The following is a 23,227-nucleotide window of genomic DNA, read 5'->3' as shown; positions in this document are numbered from 1 at the left end:
TCCGGGGGGTGAGGCCTGGGTAAGTGCTGCTGCTCAGGAGATCCTCGAGCAGGGACTCGTTGCCTTCCTGCCACACCACGGTGGGGGTTTGGGTGGGTGGGGGGGCGTCCTGGAGCTCCTGCGGGTCCTGAGAAAGCCCCCAGGAGGCCTGGTGTGGTGGATGGGGGTGTGTCTGGGGGCCCGAGAGGTCTGGGTTCAGATCCTGCCTCAGCCTGTGGCGAGCGCATCACGTTGGCTAGGTTACGTCCTTCTGAGCTCCGCCGTGTTTTAAGTGGGGAAACTGCCAGAGCTCTGGGAGGACAGAAGTCTTGTCTGTGTTCTTTGTCATTGAGCCCACGGTTGGTGGCGCGTAGTAGATCGTCCGTCTGTATCTGTGGGGGACTAAACAATGTAGGCGTTTTTGCCACGAGTTGGTCTTCACGTGCCCCCTCTTGATGACGGGAGATGGCGTGTTTACATGAGATGGTGATGGCGCTCAGGGTCCTGGGCTTGGCTGGGCAGCTCTCCTCTGCCTGGGAACATAGGCTACTGACATGGGCTGCCTGTGTCCAGGTCAGCAGTGATAGTTCAGGGAAGGGAATTGCTAAAAGCGTTTCCCCATCTTGGGAACGTCCACTCCTGTCCCTTCCAAACCTGGGGCTTTCCTGCACTTCCTCTTTCCTACCCACTTTTAGATGTCACTTGGTGCCAATGTCGGGCTCACTGGTAATTCAGGCAGAGGATTCAGGGAAAGAGTTGTCCTGTGTTTGGAGGCTCCACGTCCACACCTTCCAGGAGTTTTCCCACATCCCTTCTTCTCTGTAGACACCTTGGGCCCCCAGGGCCCTCGGGGCAGTTGTGTATACGTTAGGGTCACTGTTGGAGCTTTCACTTCTGCCCCTGCTGTTGGGAACCAGGCTATATGTGTCACTTGAGTTCTCCTCGAGGCCCAGCATAGTTGCTGTCAGACAGCCACGGCACTCCCATAAATCCGGCATTGGCGTCCTTTCCAGCCTCTCACTGGTTAATTATGCATTAATCAGCATTGGCCACCCTGTCATAGACCAAGCACTGTCTCCTCCTAGGATAGTAGGGTTAACTACTGTCTTCTCTATGAGGAAATAGCATGTCTGTTTAGGAAATAACAGCCGATCTTTGTCAAATGCTTACTTTACTATCTGCTAACCACTGTGCTTAGACCTTTCCTGATGCTTGCCCTGCCCTGCCCTGCCCTGGTGTGAGCAGGGACATGTTGGGGGCCCATTCTTGGGTTCTTGTCTATTGCAGATGAGCCCACTGTGTGGAGAGACATCATGGGAGTTCTATCAGGAACATTCTAGACCCCAGTGTCCTTGAGGTAAGATCTCTGGTTTGTTCTCTGGAGTGTTGGTTCCTTGCATCTGGTACCATCATGTGGGGGTTCCTAGGGGCTTCCTAAGAAGGTATAGGGGAGCTGAGAAGTGAGAAGGTAATGTCCATGCGTCCTCAGATCTGTTCCCCACCTCAGCCCCAGGTAACCTAGATCACATCTGGTCCCTGACATGTCTTCAATGGCTGCTGCAGAGGAAAGGCCTCCAGAGTCTCACTGGGTGATGAGAGCTCTCTGGGGTATCTACCTTCCCTCCCTGGAGTGACGGCAGAAGCATGTTTTTAATGGGAAACGAGTGGACCCATGCATCAGAGTCTCCCGTCCCCTGGGTTTGAATCCCCTTCTGCTGCTCTCTAAGTCAGTGATCTATTCAGAACCTTATTTTCTTCATTTAAAACAACAAACTTATGATAGTAGTGACTTCTGTGCTGCTTGAAACCACAGGATCCCTATCGTTTCCAACCCTAATATTTGCCCAGTGTTTGTGTCCAAAGTGACTTTTCTTTGATTCCACTTGGCAGGGAGGTTCTATGGGGCTTTTGCAAGAAAGAGTGGCCACTCACGGGGTCCTGTGCTTGGGTGGTTTTCCCAGATTCCACCTATTCCACAGGCCAGTAGCACCTGCTCCCCTTCCTAGGTCTCTCTCTCTCTCTACCCTTGCATGCACCTGCATTCAGAAGCGATCACGGGCTGTCTGTGCTCTGGTCATTGATAATGCAGGGAGAGGAATTGTTGAAAGCAGTTTCCCGTGTTTGGAGGGTTCACACCCATCCCTTTCAAATGCTGGCGCTTTCGCACACTCCTGCTTCTCCCCAGCTAGTGCTGTGTGGTCTCAGGCATTGAGGGCTGCTGTGTGAGAGTCAATGACGGGAGACTTGAGCTTGGCCTTTCTCAGCTTGGCCTCCTGTTACGGGAAAACGGGCTATGTCGGTGGCGAGGTTTCGAAACTTTCTGGGGTTTAAGGAGCCAGGATGAATTCTGCATGATGACGTTACGCGATGCTGGGTGGTTTATACTGATTGCCATAACGTTTTCAAAGGGAAGTCTCTTTTTGGATATGGTGGCCCTGTGCACGCCTTTGAAGGGGTGGAACGTGATGGGAAATAGAAAGGTATTGGGTGGTGGGGGGAGCAACACGAGAAGGAGTTTGACGCAGGGATGAGCACAAGCACTTGGGAGACAGATGTGCAGGGATGTAATAGACAGTGGAGAGAGGCTGCGGTGGTGGCCTTCACTCCCAACATGGGGGATGGGGGTTCAGTGGGAGGAGCCTCTGAGCTTGAGCCCTCCAGCCACCTCTCTACCAATTACTATATCTGCTCTTGCCCTGCAAAGGCCCAATTGTTAAAGAGATCATTTTATTTTGACCCTACTCTGGGAACATTGAGATTCATTTTTGAGCTGTGTCTGGTGTGAAACAAAACTGGCGGCTCGTCCCTGATGAATGGGGGCATTCTCACTGAGAGCAGCTTGAAGACAGTTGAGAGAGAACATTGGAAACCAAACGCATGTTGTGACCCTCTGCTCTTCACCCTAGGGATGCTGCCTCGGATCTAGAGATTGTTGGAAGAATCCTTAAGGAGATGGAGCATTGGTCCTCTCAGGATGACCTGGGTCCCAGCTGCCCTGGAGGGACCTCCTCATGGTGAGTTAATGCCAAGGGGCTAAGTTGGCCTGTGTTAGTGATACAGAAGTTCCAAGCACTTGGTCTCATTGGACTTTTCTGCTTTAGATTATTTCGGAGTTGATCATGGACAGTGGCAGAGTGAAGAATGATGTCGCCACGTGAACCATGGCCAGACCTTCTTATCCTGTTGCCTCAGCACAGCCTGGAGGGACTTTTCTCTCTGCGTGAGCAGGCCAGAGGGAAAGTCCTGGGACCCTGGAGACTTGAGGTCCAGAGCTAGAGACGTCAGCTGGCCCTGCCGCTCCCCCAGCAGGTGTCACACAGCACCTGGGACCAGGAAGACTGGTTCCCTTTCACCTGAGCCAGGTGTCCAGCAGGCTCCACGTCCCCCTGCCTATTCCTCCTGTAACTTGTTACAACCAAGAGTTTTCTGCACTGTGCATCCTTGTCCCCTCACCCGCCCAATAAATCTTGAAACTGCCCTCCTCGTTTTGTTTTGCTTCTCTTTTAAAACCCATACCTCCAGGGGTGCCTGGGTGGCTCAGTCGGTTGAGCATCCGGCTTTGGCTCAGGTCATGATACCGTGGTTCTTGAGTTCGAGCCCTGCGTTGGGCTCTGTGCTGACAACTCGGAGCCTGGAGCCTGCTTTGGATTCTGTGTCTCCCTCTGTCTCTGCCCCTCCCCTGCTCATATTCTATCTCTCTACTTCTGAAAAATAAACATTAAAAAAATTTAAAAAATAATAAATTCATACCTCCATGTGCCAGCAAGGTAGGTATACAGAAAGTGGGTCACAAGCAGATCTTCCATTTTTTACTCACTGAAATGTTCCATTTAATGCATTCCTAAGGCTTAACTTAGGGGATAGGAGTTGGGATGTAGGAATTGAAGTAGGGGTTGAACAATCCCAAGTGCTTCTGGGGGGGCTCAGGTTTGGGAGAAAAGGGAAATGTTAGAGTCATCGCCTGAAGGACGTCTGGGCCAGGGCTTTGGAAAAGAGGCTGACAGTGGAGTGGACATAGAGACAGAGGAGGCAGGAGTGCTCTGAGCTCTGGGAAGGAGGGTTCCCCAGGGGAATATCAGGGGATGGTTCTAAGCAGGGGTAGGCATGGCGTGGACGAGGAACACCGTCCCTTGGAGAACTCTGGGGCTGGGGTAGGCAAAGGCCAGGTGTCGGGATTTCTGTTCCTGTTCCCACAAAGTAGGTTTGGCCTTTGAGAGTTCTGTTCGGTGAAGTAATGGCAGTGGTGTGCTAAGCACGCCTGCGCTTCACCACCTGTGGGTAAGTCCACACAGAGGAGCTCTCCCAAAGGTAGAGAGGGAGGGGCTGATTGTCCATTCCTTCCATGGAAATTGAAATCAATGATGGGGGCTGAGGTGAAACCCAGGTGGTCAGGCCTACCTTTGTGAGTTCAAGGCCTTGATGGCCTCAGTCAACAGGAGGCGTTCTTGGGGGCTAAAGGATCTACTCTCCCCACCAGTTCGGGCAGAGATCCTTATTTCTGCCTCGCCCCTCTCCTCAATTCCTACCCAAGGGCCTGTCATCACCCATTATTTCTCTTGAAGAGCCCCCTCCTTCCTACTCCCCTTCTTTCTGGGCCAGTGTCCTCCAACCATTCCCCTGGCCCTCTAGTGAAAAATGAATGCATTTTCCCCAGCTTGGCCAAAGTTCCTTCCTTTTCAGTGACATCTAACTGTTGGTTGTGGCCTTGATCTCTGTAGACGTCTTTCCGTAATACTGACTGGCCCTTCGTTGCCAAGTAGTTTCCTGTCAGATTCGGTAGCAGATTCCTGTCCGCTTTCAGTAGCAGACCCTTCTTTATTCTGTTTGTTTTCTTAACTCCCTACACCCCCACCCCCACCCCCTGCCCTGCACCTCTGTCCTATGGCCTGGGGGATCTCTGCTGCCATTGTAGGAGGGGGCAGTGACGGAGTGTTTGGGAAGGAGGGAAGAGGTGACGTCGCCTTGGTTGCTGAAATGGTCAAGGGAGAGGAGTCTTGGGACTCTTAGAGGAGTGATCACTGGCTTGGCCCAGGTCACCAAAATTTCCTCCCCAGTAAGCCCCACGGGTCAGGCTGTGGAAGGCCCACTCATCCTTTGCATCCCAGTACCACGACGGGATGTGGGGTCAGGGAGCTAGCACGCTGGAAGCACGTACTGCCGTGTCGGGCACAGGATACGCTCAGAGCACAGATCTTCTCGAAAAATAACTCGTTTGCTTTCAAACTGTAAATGACCCTCACCCCCGGCCCAGCCTCTTCTGTCTGCCCTCCCCCGCCCTCTGCAACCCTTGCCCCACCCGACCCTCAGCCCTAGCGGAGACTGCCCATCCTCCAGGGTACATGAGGGACCCTCCTCACTGCCCATGGCATGCCTGTCCACCCTCCTGTCACACGCCACACCGCACCGGCACCGTAAGGCCCCAGCCATGCGACTACTGAAGGTTCCCGAACGTGCTCCCCTTTTCCCGGCCTGCCTGCTTGGGATGCACCCCCCGTTTCAGATGCTGGCCTGACTCAGCTTGCGTCACTTCTTTCAAGAAGACTTCCTTGGCTAAACCTCCAGCCAGAGTGGATTGTCTGCCCCGCCTTTCATTCATACCGAGTGTCCACCGTGGGAGGCACGATTCTCGGAACTGGGCTACGAGAGAAGGCAAAAAAGCAACCCCCTGCCTTCATGGTCCTTTCATTTCAGAGGACTGAGACAGACCATAAACAACGTCCTAAACTGTGTAGTTTGCTGGAGAAGGGCTGAGCGAAAGAATAATACAGCAGGGAAACGAACAGGAAGTCTGGGGCAAGAGGAAGAGCAGCATTTGAAACTGAGTGGACGGGGAAGGCCTCACCCTGGAGGTGTCATTTGAGTCTAGGGAGGGCCTCTCACCTCTGGGTGTTCATAGCAGCCTGCCTGCCTCCCTCACAGCATGGATGGGGTGGCAGGAGACTTTCCTCTGGGGTACCAGGCCCAGGAACCAGCCAATGAGGCCGCTGCAGTGCCGTGCCTGATTATGAGTGGCTGCAATGGAGGCTGTGCCTGTCTTGAGGGCAGGCTCTACACCTGCCAACTCTAGCCCTGTCGCCCTCCCACCCACAGCTCAGTGGATTAGGGAAGCACCCGACAGGAAGTGCTAACCCGTGACCTTGGTTTATAGTACTAAGAACAGGTTTTCCTCTGGGGAAATGTGATGCGTATGTGAAGAGCCAGAGTGGTCGGTTGCAGAAACAGGAAGAGACAGGAATTGAGTCCCTTTAACCACAGAATCCAAAGGTGCAGAGCACTAAGCTCCCGTTGCGAGGGAGGGAGCCATTTCTAGAACGCTTATGGGGAAGAACGATACTCCAATCTCCAAACCACGTTAATGTTCCAGAAGGCCCGGGGTTCAGCTGTCCCTGAATTTTTGCAAGGCGTGGCCAAGTGACCAAGACTCCTGTCTTCCTATTTTTCTTACCAGAGACCTTACATTGACCACCACTGTGCCTTTGCTAGGGGAGCCAGACGAGTCTCTGCACCTAACAGCCTCAAGGGTGTTACTTACCAGTTCAGTGCCTGACATACACAAGCAGCTCAATCAGCATTCAAGGATGTGGAATGAGGCCAATCGTGGTCTTGACCGTGTGCACCAGAAAGGGCTCATGGAGACCTCTCTGTCCCCGTGATTACAAACACCGTGTCACCAGGAGACCTAACTACACCCGCATTAGGAAGCAGCCTGATGAAATCATTTAGAGCCTGTTGAATTAGCGCGTTGTCCCTCAACCGCCGTGGGGGCCTGGAGCCTGTTATTTTGCCTCCTTGGGCCTCAGTTTCTGGCTCCGTGATTTGACCCTGTGCACCTACCCCCGATAGTTAGGGTTAAATAAGATGATGCATGTTGAATGCATAGCACAGTACCTGCCTCATAGTGTGCGCTCGATAAATATCAGCTATTTTTATTTGATGAGCACGTCTTGCATGTTGCTAGTTAGCATGAAGAACAAATATGTCATTATGACAGACTCATCTGTCAACGTGACACCATAAATACTTTCCTCTTTGCTCATTTGCAGATATCCCTGTAGGACTTGGTGGTAATCACCACCCCCACTGATTGAACTTGGATTGCATGCCACGCGCTGTACTAAGTAAGCCCGTCTATATAATTATCTCATTTCATCTTCGCAACAGCCCAGTGAGGTAGATTTAATTACCTTCCATTTTATAAGGGAGGAAACCAAGGCTCAGAGAAACGAAGGGACCTGTCTTACTTCTAGTGAGTGGCTCAGCTCGTTTCGCATTGGCATAGTAAGTAGTGAAAAATGTTGCAGGCCGATTTCATAAATAGCATGCACATCTGAGGTTGTCAGATGCTTGTTTGTACTGGAAAACTGGAAATTAGGGTACTTTACTATTCTGTCCATCTGCTTCACGTTGCCTGTTTTCCAGCTTTCCTAAAATACTCCCCATCTAATTCAACAATCTTTAGTCTTGAACTTGTGAACCTGACGTGGAGAGAGACAATAGGCATATTTCAGCCAACACCAAAATATCAACTGTCTCCTTCTTTACTGTTGCGTCTGAAACAGGGTCATCATCCTAGGTCTCCCGAGCTTAAGGAAACCTTCACCGAGTGTTACCAAAGTGGCCCAAGAACCAGGATTAGGGTCAGGAAGAGCCATGATCCCATCAGAAAATAGGTGCTTGGTCACAGAGGCCCTGATGAAGCAGCTGGTGGGAGTTACATAGCTGAATCAAGCCAGGAGAACAGAAGCTGGAAGAATCAAGTTCACTTGTCCATTCAAAAAAATACTTGTCAGGCTGCTGTGTTGAGAATAGGGACACAGTGAGGAATAAGAAATTTCTTCCCTCAAGAGGATCACATACATAAGATAGTAAGTTCTATTCCTTCACACCTCAGGTATCTATGGCCAGTCACCGTGTGCTGGGTCTCGCTGTAAGCTGGACATACAGCTCTGATCTAAAGCAGAGGAGGGGCCTCCTGGAGCTTATAGTCTAGAACAGCACTATCCAATAGAAACGTAGTGCATCCTATATAAGTAGTTTAAAATTTTCCTAGTGGCCACTTAAATAAAAAGAAGATGAGATACATTTTAGTAATATAGTTTATTTAACCCACTACATTAGAAAATACTGTCATTGGAGGGGCACCTGGGTGGCTCAGTCGGTTAAGCGTCTGACTTCAGCTCAGGTCATGAGCTCATGGTTAGTGAGTTCGAGCCCCACATCGGGGCCTGTGCTGATGGTGCAGAGCCTGCTTGAGATTCTCTCTCTCTCTCTCTCTCTCTCTCTCTCTCTCTCTCTCCCTCTCCCTCTGCCCTCCCCACTCGCTCTCAACATAAACTTAAAAAAAAAGAAAATATTGTCATTTCAATATATAACCAATATAAAAAACTACTAATGAGATATTTTGCACTTTTTCCCCAAACTTTGAAGTCTTTGAAATCTGCATATATTTTTTTTCAATATATGAAGTTGATTGTCAAATTGGTTTCCATACAACACCCAGTGCTCATCCCAAAAGGTGCCCTCCTCAATACCCATCCCCCACCCTCCCCTCCCTCCCACCCCCCAAAAACCTGCATATTTTATGCTTGTGGAACATCTTGGTTTAGGTGAAGTGCCTTTTGAATGTTTAGTAGTGGTTAGCGGCTACCTTATTGGACAGCGTAGGTCTAGGTGATGAGGGGCTCAAGGCTCATTCCGTGTACGAAGAGTGTTCTGAGGATGCCTCCTTTACAGGAAGGCGGCTGCATCTTGTTGACTCTTTTTTTTTTTTTAATTTTTTTTTCAACGTTTATTTATTTTTGGGACAGAGAGAGACAGAGCATGAACGGGGGAGGGGCAGAGAGAGAGGGAGACACAGAATTTTTTAAATAAAAAATGAATCTTTTCTTCCGGAATAATCTTAGATTTACAAAAAAGTTAAAAACCTGGTACAGAGAGTTCCCTTATGCCCTTCCCCCAGCTTCCCCCATAGGCACCTTATGCAGCCACAGTATATTTGTTAAAATTAAGAAGTTAATGTTGGCACACTACCATTAACTGAACTCCAGACTGTTTTTGGATTTCACCAGCTTTGCCTCTAATGTGCATTTTCTGTGCCAGGATCTGAGCTAGAGCACCACATTACCTGTGGTCATCATGGTAATCATGGGTCGTCGTCTCCTCTAATCTGAAACAGATTCTCCATCTTTCCTTGTTTGCCCTGACCTTGACGGCTTTGAAGAGTGTTAGCATTTTGTAGAATGGCTCTCAGTTTGGGTTTTTCTGATGTTTTCTCATGACTAGAATTTCGGGGAAGAATATCACAGAAGTGAAGTTCCCCTCTGAACATGTATCAGGGGTATATGATATCTACATGACATCACCAGCGATATTAACCCTGATCACTTGGTTAAGGGGTGACTGCCAGACTTCACTGTAAAGTTACCGTTATTCCCTTTCCAAAGATTCTGGTCTTTGGAATACAGGCTTGATTGTAATACGTAGTTTAGAGAACATATTGAGAAATCTTTGCCCAACAGTGAGAGAGCATATATTTTTCTCAAGCGCATTTGGAGCATTTACAAATATTGACCATGTTTTATGCTGCAGAGCAAGTCTCACATACCAGTGCATTGGAATCATATAGACTACAATATGTGACTACAACATAAAGACGTAAAACAAACCTGAGAGAATATTTAGACTTGAATGAAATGAAAATCCTAATCCTATATATCAAAAGTTGTGGAATGCAGCTAAAACCGTACATGAGAAATATAACCTTGAATGCTTTTGTTGGGAAGTTCCTACCAATTAGAGAGCGTGTGACCCATCATATGGGAGACTTACCTGTATTCACCTGTGTAGATGGGAGTTCAGAGGGTCCAGAACTCCCCAGCGTTCTGGTCTTTGGCATTCCTTCATAACCATGAGGGAATCAGAACACCAGATTTATTCCCTGGCAGCATTTTTTTTTTAATGTTTATTTATTTTTGAGATAGAGACAGAGCCTGAGCAGGGGAGGGGCAGAGAGAGAGAGAGAGAGAGAGAGAGAGAGAGAGAGAGAGAATCCGAAGCAGGCTCCAGGCTCTGAGTTGTCAGCGCAGAGCCTGATGTGGGGCTCAAACTCACAGACTGTGAGATCATGACCTGAGCTGAAGTCAGAAGCTGAACCACGACTGAGCCACCCAGACGCCACCCCCCCCCCACACCCCCGCCGGAACCTGTTAGTATTGAAGCAATATAACTTACTTTGTAGTTTTTCTAATACATTTATTTAATGCTCGGTATGCTAGTACTCGTGTTGGTGGAGATAGGCACAACAACTCCTACCAGAGGGGGTAAGGTAACTGCCCTGAGAGCCACCTGAGGAAGGGACTACAGAGTGCAGAGTAAAGGATCCCTGCTGCCCATCTCCCCCATCACCCTGGCTGCAGTAGGTCCGAGTGGTATCATGGTCTGAACAGAGAAGTGTGAACCAACGCTTGGACCCACATCATGCAACTCAAGCCCAGTCATCTTCAGTGGACTGTTGGTAGCTCAGAATCCTAAACTCATCCTGGTTTCAGTGTGACTGAGAATCACCAAAATCAGCCTGCCAACACACTTTGGCAGCCCAATTTCACACAAGCTGGTGAAAGGAATTCTGCACCAGTTAGCAAGAGTGAGTTCGTTGCCAGACTGTCCTCCTGGAACCAGAACTGGCCATGAGGCTCCAGAATGATTCCATATATGTAAGTCCTGGAGCTCTTCAAGGCATCTGGTCAATCTCACACATAAGTGAAAGGAGGAGGTAGTAAGAAAGACGGTTGAAGAGCTCTTCAAAGAGAGGAAATAAAGAATAAGACAGGGGATGGACCTAGTCTGGGAGTGCATCGCCCTGCCTGGATGGCACCCTGGCTCTGGCCAGTCCCAACCACTGGAGTGAAGCTTAGAAAACTTGAAGGTAGAAATTTCTAGCTAACAGGACCCACATGGGACCTGGTCTGGATTGGAGCACCCTACCAAGATGACATTATGCCTTGGAGGGGTGCATGGAAAAATTCGAGGAATACTGATCCAAAGTGCAGTACTCCTTGAGGCACAGGGTCTGGGGCAGGGGACCTCTTTTATTTTTAAGTTTATTTATCTATTTTGAAACAGAGAGAGAGATGGGGCGCCTGGGTGGCGCAGTCGGTTAGGCGTCCGACTTCAGCCAGGTCACGATCTCGCGGTCTGTGAGTTCGAGCCCCGCGTCGGGCTCTGGGCTGATGGCTCGGAGCCTGGAGCCTGTTTCCGATTCTGTGTCTCCCTCTCTCTCTACCCCTCCCCCGTTCATGCTCTGTCTCTCTCTGTCCCAAAAACAAATAAACGTTGAACAAAAAAATTTTTTTAAAAAGAGAGAGAGAGAGAGAGAGAGAGAGAGAGAGAGAGAGAGAGAATAAGCAGGGGAGGGGCAGAGAGAGAGGGAGAGAGATCCCAAGCAGGCTCTGCACTGTCAGCGTGGAGCCCAATGAACCGTAAGACCATGACCTGAGCTGAAATCAAGAGTCAGTCCCTTAACCAACTGAGCCACGCAGGTGCCCCTGGGACAGGGGACCTCTTACCTAGGTGTAATGATGATACTTTGGTATCACTGGATATTATTCACTAAGACTTAACAGTAGAGCAGGAAAGTGGTTAGATGCTGAGCCAGTGCATTTTCCATCCACTATCCATCCATTGTCCCCACATCCACCTACATATCCATCCAACAAATGTTTATCGAGCACCAACACTGTGCCAGTATTGTTTTAAGTTCAGGGGAAATAGAAGGGAATCTTCCCAATCATTATCTACCCCAAGCTAATTCTATACATTTTAAAAAGGAAGAAAAAGAAAAAAAAAATGGCTACAGATGAGATACCTCTTATACATCTGTTAACAACTTTTCTCAATTATGACCCTTGAAAGTGTTTTAATTGCCATGAACACATACAATTTACTCCCCAAACTTAGTGGTTTAAAATACTGACAATATTTATTTTGCCCATGAATCTGCGCTTGGAGCTGGGCTCAGTAGGTTTAGCTTCTCTCTGCTCTGCTTAGTGTCAGGTAGGTTGATGTGACACCTGGGGACTGGAATCATCTGAAGGCTTCCTCACTCACATATCTGGCCATTTGATGTTGCCAGATATGTGATGAAGGAACATTTCCACACGGTCCTTTCATGTGACCTGGGCTTGCTACCAACATGGTAACTGGGTTCCAAGGACGAGCATTTGAAAAGGGGGTAAACTGGGGCGCCTGGGTGGCTCAGACGGTTGAGCGTCCGACTTCAGCTCAGGCCACGATCTCGCGGTTCGTGAGTTCGAGCCCCGCGTCGGGCTCTGGGCTGATGGCTCAGAGCCCGGAGCCTGCTTCCGATTCTGTGTCTCCCTCTCTCTCTGCCCCTCCCCCATTCATGCTCTGTCTCCCTCTGTCTCAAAAATAAATAAACATTAAAAAAAAAAGAAAGAAAGAAAAGGGGGTAAACTGATGGAAGCTGTATCCTCTTGATGAGCTAGTCCCAGAAGACACATAGTATTCCTTCTGCCATATTGGCCAGAACAGTCACAACCAGACTCAAGGGGCGGGGACGGGGACATGGATCCCATTTTTTACTGAGAAGAGTGGTGGTTATATTGTAAGAACTGTGGGATGAGTTGTACATACATCTGTATGGCCAACGTTGGGCGGAAAAGTCTGCCAAAAGAAGGTTAATATAACTCCATTTTTCCTTTGTGAATGCAATGCCTTTTAACACATAATAAATAAGAACACAATACAAAATTATATTTTGACATAACAGTTTCAGATGAAGACGTGCCCCCAATTTATTCTACTCTTCTAGTTAGAAATTAGGATGTGGAACAAGTGTGAATTAGAGAAACCATAAAGTTTCCCTCTGTATAGCGTTTCACGTTTCTTCAGTCTGTTGTGTGTGCATACTTTCCTGACATGTTTCAAAGCGTTCTCACGTTTAGTCTTTTCCCCCCGCCTCAGGTGTTTGTGCGTGTGTGCACGCTATAACTCTACATTGATGTAAGTGAAGCCCTCAAACATTTAAAAAACGGGTAAAGAAAAAGGTGTAGAAATGTGTTACTTTCGAGGAATGACTCTCTTACATCTTTTCTCCACCACCCCCTGCCTAATATCGTATCTTATCTTCCTGACCAGTACAATGGTCCTTACCCTTTGTATTTTATGTAAAAGCCCTACTCTTAGCTTGAAATTATTTATTGCTTATTTAATTTTTGTTTGCATTATTCCTTTAATCTATTTTGCTGTTAAAATATTTAGGTATCTTGGGTTGGAATTGAACATATTTTTTCCCATTAAAATTAATGGAAATAGGGGCGCCTGGGTGGCTCAGTCGGTTAAGCGGCCGACTTCGGCTCAGGTCATGATCTCGCGGTTCATGAGTTCAAGCCCCGCATCAGGCTCTGTGCTGCTGGCTCAGAGCCTGGAGCCTGTTTCAGATTCTGTGTCTCCCTCTCTCTGACCCTCCCCCATTCATGCTCTGTCTCTCTCTGTCTCAAAAGTAAAATAAACATGTTAAAAAAAATTAATGGAAATATATATTCTTTCACTCAACAGCTTTCACTTAGAGGTATTCAATATTTATTATATTAGAAATGTGTTTGGTTGAAAGTAACATGAAACTCAACAAACTGTGGTCTAAATAAGATTTTCCCCCTCTCATAAACAGGAAGGGAGTCCAGTGTTTGTGCGGCTGCTTGAGTATATTCTCAAGAACCAGGCTTCTTTTATCTTTCTGTTCCACCTTCCTTAGCACAGTCCTCCTCGTGGTCTCAAGATGACTGCTGCACCTCCAGGTGTCGTGCCTCAATTCCATGAATGAAGTCAGGGGAAGGGGAAGGTCACATGTGTCTCCAAAGACTTCCTTTTTATTCTGGAAGAGAGGATCTCCCTTCAGACTTCTGTCTATATCTTATCGGCCAGAACTTGGTTTCGTTGCCACTCCTAGCTGCAAGGGAGGTTGGGAACTCTAGGCTTTGCTTTCCAGCCTCTGTAGTTTAGAAAGGCAAGGGATAAGTGGTTGGGATATTGAATGAACCTCTTAAGATATTTGTCACGCTGTGTTTAATTGAAGTGTATTGCTTTGATCAACAAAGTGTCCTGGATATAGCCCCATTCCTATCCTGGAACATTCTTTCTCCTTGTTCCTCTTGCCTCTAACAACTTTCCTGGCGTGGGGGTGGGGGGGGGAGGCAAGGTCTTGAGGAAACACTTCTCTTTCATCCTTTTTATTGGAATATCAGTTCCCTTGTCCTTCCTCCGTGGTCTCTTCTAACAGAAGGTAAGGAGGAGTCAGCATTTTCTCTGCTCTCTTCCGCTCTTTTCAGACAACCATGCCTTCAGTCCTACTCAACATCCTGATCCTGTCTTCTTTGAATATCAAGGACAGTCTCAAGGCCAGGGCCTCCCTTCTCTCTCAGCCCAAGTTTCCCCCTTTACACTCCCAAGGCACTTGAGCTGTGCCTCTCTAAGGCTACTTATTACTTTCTTCGTTGAAGCTGAAACCAAAATACTGAAAGTGGAACTGTTTACAAAATGTGTGGTGCACTGTAGGTGCTCAAACCAGTATCTCCTGCTATTATTATTACTATTTATGTCTTATCCCCTATATCAGACTCAGCTCCTTAACGAGAGGCTCTGAATCTGATGTCTGATTCATTTTAGTAATCTGCACCTGGCCTGGAATTGAGGGCATTTCTCATAATTAATGCTATGCCCAGGTAATAAAGGGGCGGCGGGGAAAGGGCAACATTTCAAAGAAAGGGTGCTGTAATGGTAGGATGTGAGAAACTCCTAGAACCTGGGTGGGAACCAGAATCTTGCAGAGAAACCCCTTCCTCCGTCCGCACAGAAAACACGCAAAGTCGGGATTGATGCACAGGGACGCAGGTGCGGCGCCCCCTCCGCGGCATTGAGATAAGGTAGGCGCAGCCGTCACCTCACTCCTCCCACTCCACTTGCTCCGGAAAGGGAGGAGGGAATATGCCCCGCGCGGCCATCTGGGATAGCTGCGCACGCGCAGCTTCCGGCTCCGTGTCTTGGGAATTATTTGACGCCGCCGCTTCGGACCGGCAGAAGGCTCTGATCAGGCGCGCCGCGCACGCGCGGTGGTCCGCTCGGTTCGGGGAGTTATTTGACGCTGCCGCCCCTGGCAGTCGGAAGTTGCCAGAGCAGAGCCCAGCCGGCCGGCCCGACCGGCCTTCGTCGTCCCCGGGCGCCCTCGGAGAGCCGCTGACGGGTGGACTGACCGACCGCCTAAGGACAGCCGGCCAGGGCAGCGACAGCGCCGGCACTATGGCGCGGGTGGCGTGAGGCGGAAGGCCGAGTGCGGCCGGCGGCGGCGGCGGCGGCGCCCGCCCCAGCGATGCGGGCCCCGCCCGTCGCCTCAGGTAACCGAGCGGCCCTCCCCGTCGCGGCCGGACCCTCCCCTCTCCTCCCCTCCGGGCGGTCCTGGGACGGCGAAATCTGTTTCTCGGGCCCGGGTGCCCTCAGGGCCCTGCCTTCGGAAGCACGTCTCTGCCTTTTTCGGGGGACCCGCGGGGTCCGGCGGAGCCTGGCCCTGACTCCGGGGCGAGTCGGCGGTTTCTGTCGGGTCTGTTCAAACCGGGTCTAGCCTTTGGGAGCTGCCCGGGTCGGGCGATGCGCTCTCCTGGCAACCTGGGGGAGGGGGCGGGTCTGGAGCGGAGCTAGACAACTCCAGCGAGGAATTTGGTCCAGCAGAGGGGTTGCTCGAGTTGCTGCCGCCCTGTGGAGGCGATGCTGCCCGCTGCACAGTGACAGTCGGATGAGGAAGAGTTAATAACGAGAATAAACAGCTTACCCTGGTTAAGCGCTCACTATACGCCAGGCCTTGTGCCAGGCCATTGCGTTCACCACGTCTAACTTCAGGAGAACCCTGTAAGGTAGGGTTCTTACCCCATTTTACTGACGATGCAACTGAGGCTCTGAATGGTTTGGTGACTTACCTGTCCAAGGTCACATAGCTGGTGATTTGGACCCCGGCATCCTGACTCCAGATTCAAGTTCTTAACAATTAGGTCAGTGGCTCTCCAACTTTGCTGCACGTTAAAGTCACCTGGGGCAGCCTTTAAAGATTCCTGATGCTTAGGCAGCACATCCAGGCCATTAAATCAGAATTGGGGGGGGGGGGTGGGGGTGGTGGTGGACGTGGGGGGACCTAGACGTCAGTATTTTTTAAGGAGCCACGTGTGATTCCAGTGTGTAGCAAACTTTGGGAACTGCTGGGATGGGCAGTCCTGCGTCTCAGAAGACATTGGACTGTGTCTCCAGTTTCACTGTGTTAGGAGAATCATCTGGGAGTTTGTTAGAAATGCAAGTTCCACTTGCAGAGATCCATCTTATCCTTGGGCCCAGTGACGACTCCACTTTGTGAAAGCCAATTGGGGGTGGAAGGTGACTTTCTTTGCAGGGTTTCTGAGTTGCTGTGCCTTTAAAGTGTATACATCTCATGCAAAGCTGTTAGTTTGTAGCTTTCCTGGGCGTACAGTACTCACAGGTCTAGTGTCTCTAACTTCTGGGTCATCTTTGCACAGGCTGTTCTTCTGCCTAGGCTATCTTCCATGCTTTGTCCCCTCTCCAGCACTTCTCTCTCATACACACGTGCACATAGCTTTTCCTTCCGGTTTTAGTAACTTAGTATATTTTCATTGCAGAATGCCTGAGCTGCTATGGCCTAGCATATTTACAGATTTTAAAGAAAGGCAGGGTAGTAATTCAGATTGTATTTGTTCTTGGCTGGTCCTTAAGCCATGTAAACTTTATAAAAGGGAGTGAGTGAATATGTGTGTGAAGGTCATTATGAAAGGGTTTGAGGACAATTTTTTTAATAGCAGTTAAATATGGTGAAGTATGTGGACTGAATGAAAATATACACATTGTGTATAATGATATTCTTTACAGGATAAGGATTGTTGTAGAAAGATTCTCTTGGTTGAACTTTGTACTCTTTGTCAATTTTTAGGCTGAGGCTAATATGGAAACTGATGGGACAATTTTTGTTAAATTCAGATACTAAAGCAACTTGCCCTTGGTTCTCTCTGATCAGATATGGAGAGAGTATCCAGTTCTGGCTTTAACACAAGGAAGAAACTCAGTCTTTAAGCCTGAGGTTTAACTCTGTAGTTGATATCCAAAGTAAAGGTGAAAAATTCCACATGATCAGTTAAAGACCAAAAGTGACTTGAATCAAGGTAGCCTGAGACTTAGAAATGGGTTCTGTTTGAGATCCTCACCAGTGTGAGCAGGTGTGTTCTCTGACATGTGTAAAAATGTTTTGGATAGAATACATGATTTTCTTTGATAGAAGATGATTAAAGTTTAAGGTACTTAGAGTTTAATTTTAAGTTTTTGTAGGTGAAGAAAGTAGGTAATTTGCCCGAGATTTCATGGTTGGGTTCTAGCACATCAAGGACCAGAATTCAGCTTCTTTCCTCTGGACGTAGTGTTTCCTTGCACCCCCATCCTCCACGGTGAAAGGATGTCTTATTTGTTATTGGTGTGTGTGTGTGTGTGTGTGTGTGTGTGTGTGTGTGTGTACACACATGTATGTTGGGGATGGGGGAAGTGACTGTAGTCTGCTATGTTTGAGATCCTCATTTAGATGTATAGTGAATGCTTGGCGTGTAACATGTGCTTTGCTGTATATACTGAGGATACCAAGATAAATACGACGCAGCTCCTGTGCTCAAGGAATCTGTAGTCTAGTTAGAGTTGTAATAAAAAGAATAGTATCTGGGACGCTTGGGTGGGTCAGTTGGTTGAGCGTCCGACTTGGGCTTGGGTCATGATCTGGCGGCTTGTGAGTTCGAGCCCTGCGTCGGGCTCTGTGCTGACAGCTTGGAGCCTGGAGCCTGCTTTGAATTCTGTGTCTCCCTCTGTCTCTGCCCCTAGCCCACTCTCATTCTGTCTCTGCCTCTCTCAAAAATAAATAAACATTAAAAAAAAATTAAAAAAATAGTATCTAAGGCAGCTCTGTCAAGTAGAATTTTCTGCAATGTTGGAACTTTTTGGTTTTTGTTTTTTAGTATTTATTTATTATGAGAAAGAGAGAGAGAGTGAGCAGTGAAGGGGCAGAGAGAGAGGGAGAGACAGAATCCCAAGCAGGCTCCGCACTGTCAGCATGGAGCCCAGTACGGGGCTCAAACTTGTGAACCATGAGATCATGACCCGAGCCGAAATCAAGAGTTGGATGTTTAACCAACTGAGCCACCCAGGCACCCTGATAGAACTGTTCTGTATCTGCACTGTCCAGTGTAGTAGCCACTAGCCACATGGGACTTTTGAGCACTTGAAATGTGGCTAGTGTAGATAAGGAACTGATTTCTAATTTAATTTAAATTTAAGTGGTTACATGTGGGTATGGCTACTGTATTGGGCAGAGCAGGTCTGAGGTATGAAGGATGAGACCTGTGGTGGTACCGGTGGGGGCAGGCAGGGGATTCATAGTATTCATACTTCTTTTCTTTCTCTTCTTTCTTTTTTCTTCTCTTCTCTTTTCTTTCTTTCTTTCTTTCTTTCTTTCTTTCTTTCTTTCTTTCTTTCTTTCTTTCTTTCTCTCTCTCTCTTTCTTTCTTTCTTTCTTTCTTTCTTTCTTTCTTTCAAACAGACTAGCAAAAGCTACTTGTTTACACTTTTAGGGAGGAATACAGGCACAACCTTTCTTTCGGGTATTTGATAGGATACCCAGTAGAATCTGGTATATAGGTGAATACATTCCTTTGTGACCTAACTTGGTTGATATTTGCCTTTTAGGGTCAATGGGACTACAGCAGAAACGTGAACTATAATCCTTCTGTCTTTACTCATCATAAAGTTATATGGATGACCTTGAGAGCACTGCGTGCCTTAAAATCTAGCGTGGTTCATTTGTTTACTCAGTGTTTTGGCACCCTGTTCCCTGTTTTTCCTAAGAGAAACAAAGCATGGCTGATAATATGTACCTTGCCTTTGTACATCTCAAAGTATGTTGACTTGTATCGCTTTATTTGATTCTTCCCCGGAGTACTTTAGGTAGGTACTGCAGGTGTTCTCCCTGCTTTGCAGACGAGGAAACTATGACAGAGAAATGCCAGGCGACTTGTCCAAGGTCATTATGGTGAGGTATGGAGTCAGAACAAAAGGGACAAGCAATGGACTTCAGAGCAGGAGGTAGAGTTTCTTATCCCAGCTCTCCTGTCACTTGCTGTGACTCTGAGCAAGTTCTAGCCTTACTTGCTTTCTCTCCTAGCGTCTAGTACATCTGTCTTCCTTAACTTTGTAGGCTTGTTATTGGAATAAAATGAAATAACATGTGAAAGCTCTTTCAAAATGATCAGTTTTCCAAAGGTGCACCATTACCAAGCCAGATCTCTAGTGGTTTTTTTCCTGTATGATGCTGGCCTCCTAACTCATCACGTCAGTTATTCACATTGAATACTATGGTATGCCGGTGTTGTCCTAGATTCTTCTGTCTTCCTCGTTATGAAATCTTCCCTTGTGCAGCCACTGTGTCCTGTTTGTATCTGCATACCGCACACCTAGGACGATATCTGACATGTAGCAAGCGTTGAATAAATGTTTGTTTCATGAAATAACTGATGTCTGGATTTACTTTATGAAGTTTTTAAAAATCGATCTCTGTAATTAGACTTGAAGCTTCTTGTGAACAGGGATCTTATTTATTCATTATTATTCTCTGTGCATGGTGTATAGAAGGCATACACCTTGTATACAGGCATACACCTGTAATAAATATTGATAGAGTCAGTTGATACAGTTAATGTCAGGCTGTGGTCTTAGTGTGTCTACCAGCACCAACATATCGGTCATTTTGGTAATCTGTCAATTAGAACCTTCGTGTTACTTTGTGGTAGTACCAACAACCATGGGCTGTTACCAGAACACAGTCGCCCGATAATAGAAACCTCCAGAGAGATTACCTAGAAAATGGACAAATGCAGAGTTGGACGACACTAAGTGATCTGCAGGGGAGCACTGTCATCATCTCTCCCCTCCTGTCGTACTTACTTCTGGAGTATGGAGGTAGAGACTTCTCTGCTAGCAGCTCAGGTTAATAGCTGACCGAGCCTGTCTGGGGAGGAGGCACAAGACCCTTAACATAGCAGTCAGAGCCCTTCAGCCTGTCCTCCCTGCCTCGTCCCCATCCTTCCTCCCTCCCGCTCCTCAGTATATAAGCCACACTGGAGTTTACTTTTCTACTGTCCCTTCAGCTTGTCTTGGGTACTTACGTATGTCTTACCCACATATGTCTTGGGTACTTACACCAAATTTCTTTACTGGGAACTCAGTTCCTGTTGTATCATTTCTATGATAAAGTTACCATCCTCTCATTCTCCGCCCCCAGTTTTTACTAAATTAATTACAAATCTCCAATCGTAGCATTCATACTCTTTCAAAATCCGTCCCTGTTTATCTTTGAAATCTTACCCCTTGTACATCTAGCTTTTTTTCCTGCCACTCTGGGTTTTTAGTTTCTGGTGCTGTTTTTTGCTACTTGAAGCAAGCGCCCTGCCCTTCCTGTTACATATTTTTCTTTTCTATCTGCCTCTTTTTGCTGTCACTTACTCACTTAATTTTCTTATGTGTTAAAATTGTAACCTTCCTTCAGTACCCAGTTCATTCTTCCCTGATCTTATCCTATTGTTTTCCAGCTCAGCCCTTGTTTGAATCAAAAGTAATCTTTTGTCCTCTGAACTTCCTCAATATCTTGCCTGTAGCTTACCATAATCGGCTTAGTTAACACCCATCATCTCCTATAGATGCGGTAAAAAGGAAAAGCTTCTCCTTGTGGTGAAAACTCTTAGGATCTACTCTCTAAGCAACTTTCCTGCATCTCATACAGCAGTGTTAACTATAGTCATCATGTTGGACGTTACATCCCTAGTGCTTATTTATCTTATAACTGGAAGTTTGTACCTTTTGACCACTTTCCTCCAGTTCCCCCTCCCCAAATCCCCCACCACTGGTAACCACAAATCTAATCTCTTTCTATGATTTTTGTGGGTTTTTTTTTTGTTTGTTTTGTTTTTTAAGATCCCACATATAAATGAGATCATAAAGTATTTGACTTATTTCACCTAGCATGATGCCTTCAGGGTCTATCCATGTTGTTGCCAATGGTAGAATTTTCTTGTTTCTTTATGGCTGAATAATATTCCATCACACACACACATACACCCTCCCCCACCCCCCCAACTTTTTTATCCAGTCATTCATCAGTGGATGCTTAGGTTGTTTCCATGTATTAACACTGCTATGAATGTGGCGGTGCAGATACCTTTTTGAGTTAGTATTTTTATTTCCTTTGGATATATTCCCAGAAGTGAAATTGCTGGATCATATGGCAGTTCTTTTTTAATTTTTTAAGGAACCTCCATGCTGTTTTCTGTAGTGGCTCCACCAGTTTACAGTCCTGCCAACAGCGCACAATGATCCCTTTTCCTTGGCATCCATGCCAGCGTTTATTACGTCTTTTTGGTGATGGCCATTTCAACAGGCATGAGGTGGGGGTCTCATTGTGGCTTCAGTTTGCATTTCCCTGATACTAATGATGTTGAGCGCCTTTTCACGTACCTGTCGTCCGTTCATAGATCTTCTTTGGAAAAATGTCTATTCAGATTCTTTGCCCATTTTTCTTTCTTTCCTTTTTAAAGTTTAGTGTTTATTTATCCTTAATACTAAACTTTATTCATAATCAAGGAATGATCACAAAATGCCAGACTTATCAAATTAATATTTTTAAAAATTACAATACCCAGTGTTGGTTAGAGCCCTGGGAAACTGGTACTCTCTGCCCTGCTGGTGGGTACTAAATAGTAGTTTCCTAAAAGGCTTGTGAAAATACATTTCAAAGAGCTAGAAGACGCATACTACATCTGATCCAACATCAACGCTTCTAGCTTAGGAATCTAGTCTGAGGAAATATGCATATATGTGGATTTAAGAAATGTGACAGTTTATATACATCAATAAGTTAATAATGGTCATTTCTGGGTTACAGGCTAATTTTTTTTAATTTTATTTTTTATTTTTTAAAATTTACATCCAAATTAGTTAGCATATAGTGCAACAATGATTTCAGGAGTAGATTCCTTAGTGCCCCTTCCCCATTTAGCCCATCCCCCCTCCCACAACCCCTCCAGTAACCCTGTTTGTTCTCCATATTTATGAGTCTCTTCTGTTTTGTCGCCCTCCCTGTTTTTGTATTATTTTTGTTTCCCTTGCCTTATGTTCATCTGTTTTGTCTCTTAAAGTCCTCATATGAGTGAAGTCATATGATATTTGTCTTTCTCTGACTAATTTCACTTAGCATAATACCCTCCAGTTCCATCTACATAGTTGCAAATGGCAAGATTGCATTCTTGAAAGTTTATTTATTTTGAGAGAGAGTGAGAGTGGCTAGGGGAGGGAAAGAGAGAGAATCCCAAGCAGGCTCCACACTGTCAGCACAGAGGCTGATGCAGGGCTCAAACTCACGAACCACGAGACCATGACCTGAGCTGAAATCAAGAGTTGGATGCTTAACCATCTGAACCACCCACATGCCCCCTGCCCATTAAAAAATTTTTTTTTTCATGTTTATTTATTTTTGAGAAAAAGAGAGACAGCACAAGCAAGAGAGAGAGAGGGAGAGAGAGAGGGAGACACAGAACCCGAAACAGGCTCCAGGCCCTGCGATGTTAGCACAGAGCCCGACGTGGGGCTTGAACTCACAAACTGCAAGATCATGACCTGAGCCTAAGTTGGACACTTAACCGACTAAGCCACCCAGGGGCCCCATCCCTGCCCATTTTTAATTGGATTATTTGGTTTTCTTTGCTGTTGGTTGTATGAGTTCTTTATATGTTTTGGGTATTAACCCCCATCCCTTTTTTTTTTTTTTTTTATGTTTGTTTATTTTTGAGACAGAGAGAGACAGAGCATGAGTGGAGGAAGGGTAGAGAGAGAGAGACAGAGGGAAACAGAATCCGAAGCAGGCTCCAGGCTCTGAGCTGTCAGCACAGAGCCCGACGTGGGGCTGGAACTCACTAGCTGTGAGGTCATGACCTGAGCCGAAGTCAGACACCCAGCCGACTGAGCCACCCAGGCGCCCCTAACCCCCTATCCTATACATGATTTGCAGATATTTTTTCCCATTCAATAGGTTGTTGATGGTTTCTTTTGTGTGCAGAAGCTTCTCAATTTGATGTGGTCTGACTTAATTTTTCATTTC

At 47.1% G+C, this 23,227-nt stretch overlaps 1 protein-coding gene and 1 non-coding gene across 4 annotated transcripts in view; both read left to right on the top strand.

Annotated features, from left to right (window-relative positions):
* The first annotated feature begins 2,013 nt into the window (after positions 1–2,013).
* On the top strand, positions 2,014–2,147 carry LOC125163145 (small nucleolar RNA SNORA71). Its single transcript, XR_007151305.1, has one exon. It is a non-coding gene; the product is annotated as a small nucleolar RNA SNORA71 (small nucleolar RNA).
* A 12,976-nt stretch (positions 2,148–15,123) lies between these two features.
* Positions 15,124–23,227, top strand: part of RALGAPB (Ral GTPase activating protein non-catalytic subunit beta) — an 89,010-nt gene continuing 80,906 nt past the window's right edge. For 2 of the 3 annotated variants that reach the window (XM_047851840.1, XM_047851838.1), the window contains exon 1: positions 15,124–15,386. The gene's annotated coding sequence lies outside the window, so the exon portion shown is untranslated. Of the gene's footprint in view, positions 15,387–15,697; positions 15,900–23,227 lie in introns of those variants that run through there. The other variant, XM_047851839.1, reaches the window with a different exon arrangement.

This window comes from Prionailurus viverrinus, chromosome A3 (assembly GCF_022837055.1).
Source record: "Prionailurus viverrinus isolate Anna chromosome A3, UM_Priviv_1.0, whole genome shotgun sequence".
Lineage (NCBI taxonomy): Eukaryota > Metazoa > Chordata > Mammalia > Carnivora > Felidae > Prionailurus > Prionailurus viverrinus.
This window is presented reverse-complemented; position numbering and strand designations above follow the sequence as displayed.